The sequence below is a fragment of the Lathyrus oleraceus genome, chromosome 1 (assembly GCF_024323335.1).
Source record: "Lathyrus oleraceus cultivar Zhongwan6 chromosome 1, CAAS_Psat_ZW6_1.0, whole genome shotgun sequence".
NCBI classification, from domain to species: Eukaryota; Viridiplantae; Streptophyta; class Magnoliopsida; order Fabales; family Fabaceae; genus Lathyrus; species Lathyrus oleraceus.
This window is the reverse complement of record NC_066579.1, coordinates 287,633,871-287,638,996: the sequence shown is the minus strand read 5'-3', so window position 1 is coordinate 287,638,996 and position 5,126 is coordinate 287,633,871. Positions and strand designations below refer to the sequence as shown.

Here is a 5,126-nt window from a genome sequence, read left to right as displayed (position 1 = left end):
ATCAAAATTGCTTTTGATCAACTTGAATCGAAAGGTTTGAATTAATTTTTGAGAACTAGGTTAAAATCTAATCTAATGGTTAGAATTTGTTAAAAATTATTCTAAGGGATCATGTTATTATTAGTCATGACTTCATTAAAAATTCTATGTCAAGTTCTATTCCTAAGGGAACATGCCATCATACGGTCAAAAATAACAAAAGAAACTCATAAGGGCAAAATGATTATTTCATAAGATATCCAATTACAAACACAAATTAAATTCTAATCAAAATATAACTATTCCTAAAATGTAATTAAATTCTAAAATTATTCTAATGTTAAAAATTAAGCCACATCAATTAAACTCTAAAAAAACAATTAAATTCTGAAAGTCAATTAAATTCTAAAAGTCATTAATTCAATTAAATTCTAATTTCTTAACCTAATTACAAATATATTTATAAAGATTCTAATAACTTAATTAAATGGTAATTAAGACTAAACCTAATTGCTAGTCAAACTTATTAGTGGTTAAATCAAAATTACTTGCTAATTGACAAAATCCAAACAACAAAAAGCCCATCAACCATACTGGGCTTCACAGAAGGGGATGCAGGTCCAAAAACAGGACTGTTTCTTATGGCTGGCGTGTAGACCCATTGCGCGAAAGCCCACACCAAAAAATTTCCATGGCAGTGGGGGTGCATTGGCTTGAACCGTGTGCGAATTCAGCAATTAGTCTTCATAGGCCCAAACCAAGGCCCACCAAAAATCAGCATCCAATGGCAAAAAAAAAGGATAAGGATATTGATGTGGCCGCGTAAGAATGAGTTAGCGAGGAATCCTACAAGTGCATTGGAACAGTCAACATATGCATGATAATTGTGTGTTAAATGCACGTGGAAAATTCATTGAATGATAGTTAATACACCACACATTAAAGCACATGAAAGAACAAAAGGCTTAGAACCAAATGAAAAGCAAACGCAATTCAATCCCTCATATCCCAGTCACCGTCTCCTCCGCGCCGGAGGCTTCCTCGGCGGCGGAGATTTCCAAAATCAGAAATCCAAACATCAATCTTTCCCTCTCAATATCCTTTACACGAATCCATAAACAAATTTCTCCAATTCGAACCCCCATGTCTAAACCGAAGCATTTACCTCAAGAACCCTAAATCCTAAATCCTAAATTAAACTCTCAAAAAGAGGAATCCAAGCCTCTAATCTTAGGGCTTTGGTTCCTCCAACTACATGATTGTAATTCGAATTAGGGCAAAACGGTTGAAGGGGGTGCTTACCTAGCGGAGATGGGGAGTTTATAAGTTCGAAGGCAGAGTGAGTTGAAGACGACGATACAAGCTGATCAAGCAACTTCCGAAAAATCTTTAATTCGTAAGTGTTTCAACTCTCTCAAACTTTTTGATTTTTGCTTTCTTCTTCTTCTCGACTTCTTGCTGTCTTCTGTGTTGCTCTGTTCTTGAGTCTTGTTAAGATTGATGAGAATGAGGGAGTGATGAAGAGCGTGTGAGGTTTTAGCTGGTGCTCGTTGAAGCTTCAAGGTGAAGCTTCAATGGCCACAAAACTGGGCTTTGAGTAGAAGTGAAAAGGATAAGAGTTGCAGAGAAAAAACAGAGTGAAAAGCTCTCCCTCACAAAACGGTTCTATCTTTGATTTATAGTGGAAAAGTGTAACTGAATCCGTTGGAGTTTGTTAGGCTAAACTCTGTGAGTTCAAACTGTTAACTCACTAAATGGATAATTCGTTTCCCTCTTGAATTTGTTAGTTGATTAAGTTGGTTAACTAATGTTATGACCGACAACTGCAGGTGAAGCTGAATGAATCAACACGGAGTTGCTTGCACTAAAGGAGACATGCTGAACTAGTGACACTTTGCTTCGACTACAACTTTTGTTAGCTTGGTGCGTGACTGATTTTATCTGTTGCATGGTTTGTAATTTTGCTTCAAATGAATATGGTTGTGGTGTAGGTTAGCTTAAATTGCTAAAGAAAAGTCAGTGAAGTATTGTTAGTGATTCAGATGTTGTGTTTTGTTTGAATTTTGCAGGTTAGGCAGATTTGTGCTATGCAAGTGGACAGAGTTTTTAGAACCTCTAATAAGCAATTTTGCAGGTGCAAATTAACTCTGTCATGCAGATTGTAATGGCTCGAATTGTGTTCACACATTGCAGTTTGGACTCCATTGATTTGCTGCTATGAGATTTTGAACGTGCTTGGCGTATTGTTACAGTAATGGCTCTAAATCTGACTATGGTTTGAATGATTGGGCAATGTTGGATGGTTGCAATTGACTCAGCTAGGCAATGATTGGATAATTTTTACAGGTTTTAGGTGTGGTTATGTGATGGGAAAATAGCAAGTGTACTATTTTTCTCACTGTAGTAATAAAAGGGAAATTCCCCGTTTGTCGATCTCAAGGACTGCTTGACGACACAGAGTTTATAGATTGTTTCAATTAGACAAAAACCTTTGGTTTCTGTGTTGTGATTAATTATACTACCAATTGCAGATAAATAAAACAAGTAGAAAGGTTGAGCGAGATACAAATGAGAGAAGATTGCTAGGGTTCGGTGAATGAAACTTCTTGTAACAGATATAATTTATGAAGGTTTAGACAATATTCCTGTCCAATTAATTCCGGTCCTCAAGGTTATCTATTCCTAATTCCTTAGTGAAAAGACCTTTGATTATGTAACCTAATTACTATGTCCATAAATAATTAAGTTCATACTCAAGCATTCAAATATCAAGAATTACCGGTCAGATAGAAAATCCCTAGTCCTAGGTTATTTTTACTATCCAAAGTTCTTATCCAGATCAATGAATAATCGCTGTCCAACTTAAACTATTCATATTAATCATCATTCGTTGGTCCGACGAATAAAGCATAAAGAACAGTAATAAGAACAAATCAATGGAAAAGAAGAAATAATCAATGCATTCATAAACATCAAATCTGTCACATTCAGAATCAGGGTCACCCCCCTAGCAATGGGGGGGGGGGGGGGGGGGTGTTTAGCTACTCATAATCGAAATAAAAACAAAGATTAACATTGTTGTCATTACAGAATTTCGTGAGGAATCAATCTTCAATCGTCGGAAAACTCTTGAACATATGAATCCTTTGATAATCGTAGAGTCTCCAGCTCTCAAAACGCGTCTTTTTTCTCTCCAAATCGTCCAACCCCCGGAAAATCGTGTTCTGCCCTCTTAATAGCTATTCAGTTGGACTTTTCCTGATTTTGTGCTCCATACGCGTACTGAGCTGTCCCATACGCGTACTGCACGTAAGACAACCTCTGATACGCGTATTGCCCAAGCTGGTACGCGTACTGCCCAGGGTGGTACGCGTACTGCCCAGTCCCATACGCGTATTACCAGAGGCTTGCTATTTTGCTTGATTTTCCATCCCTCTGGTCATATGCGTATGCTACGCGTACTGGGCAGGTCCATACGCGTATCATGTAAGGCCATACGCGTATGGACAGCAGGTTCTCCAAAAAATGATTTTTTCTTCCGTTTTCTTGCTCGGGCTCAATTTCCCATCTGACGTTTGATTCCCTGAGCTTCCAAACTAGTTTTTTTACCTGCTAACATACCAAAAAGTGTAAAATATCCTCAAGAAACTCATCAGTAACAACACACTTAATATTATAGAATTGAGCTTATATCCAACTAAAAATGCTTCAGTTTACACAGTTTACCTGACTTATTTACGGTTAAATAGTGGAATGTCTAGCATAAATGGTGACTGATCACAACCCCAAACTTAGCTTGTTGCTTGTCCTCAAGTAACATTTTATTACCATCAAAGATCATGTCACCCCAAACTTACTGTAAAACAGTTCTTACCACAATACTGCTGAAATCTTTCGCACTGGACCTCTTGATGTTTTTCAGGTTTTCTGATTCTTCCACATAGCCAACGAGCTAGAAACTCTTTCCCTCAGAGATATGACTTTACCTGTCAGCTTATATCACACTCTCACCAAGTCTCTCTGGGTTAAAGTGTTATCACTCTCAAATCACAATATGCAATATCAAATCAGAAGTTTGAATAAATTCTCTCATCCTATCAACATGTACAATCACACACACTATTTGAGGTCTTTTAGGGTTGTAACGGGGCTTTGGTTTAGGTAGGGTATGAAATTGGAACAAGAGGTTTTTTTTTTTTTTTTTTTTTTTTTTTTTTTTCTTTTGGGTTGTAACGGGGTTTTGGTTTAGGTAGGCTATGAAATGTGAACAAAGGTTTTTGGTTCAGAGTACATGAAATCATTCTCTCACTACGTTTCTTTTCTATTATTCCTGTAGGGTTATGCAATCCTCTTTTCCTTTTATATATAGTGAATGTAGCATCTTTCAAAAACTGTTCTTTTATTGTTTTTCGCTTTTCTCTTTCTTTCTTTTCATGTTGTTGTTGTTTTTTTTTCTTTTTTCTCTTTTCTTTTTTTTTCTCTTTTTTTTTCTTTCTTTTATACGACATTCACTTACTATTCACGTACTGCAAAGCTACCCCAAACTTAAAGGTTGTTATTCCAACAGCAACCCCAAACTTAGATAGAAACGTAGAGATGAAATCAATCCTCACATACTCTGAATAGGGTAGGATAGGTACAAGGTCATGGCTTTTAGAAAAAAACGGGTATATCAGAAATAAATGATTAACAGGCTGAACAGGGTAGGATAGGTACAAGGTCATGGCTTTAGAAAAAAAACGGGTATGTCAAAAATAAATGATTAACAGGCTCAACAGGGTAAAACAATGGATAATAATAATAATAAAGGGATGGCTAGAAAGGCTCTAGGTGATAAACAAAAACATGCCTCAGTGTGTGTATTCGTACAGCTAATAATAATAAAAGAACGTACGCAAACCAAGATTGATAAAGACATACCTGATATCTCTCATATGATGATAAGTGTTTGGCTTTTTATGATCTCACCAGGACGGGTTAAGCTGACTTGTTCTATCATACCTCTGAGTTCAAAGCTCATGCTCGTGGTTCTGATGTTAATCTTAACCAGTGCGTCCAATCATAAACAACAGTATCTACAGTCAGGGGACTGAAAGAGAGGACGCCCCAAGTATTTGGTGTAAGTGATCAAGAAACCCAATAGCCAG

General features: G+C 36.8%; 1 long non-coding RNA gene across 1 annotated transcript; it reads left to right on the top strand.

Annotated features, from left to right (window-relative positions):
• The first annotated feature begins 861 nt into the window (after positions 1 to 861).
• Positions 862 to 2,636, top strand: LOC127130812 (uncharacterized). The gene is made up of 3 exons (XR_007806495.1): positions 862 to 1,375; positions 1,809 to 1,902; positions 2,049 to 2,636. It is a non-coding gene; the product is annotated as an uncharacterized LOC127130812 (long non-coding RNA).
• Positions 2,637 to 5,126: the final 2,490 nt, after the last annotated feature.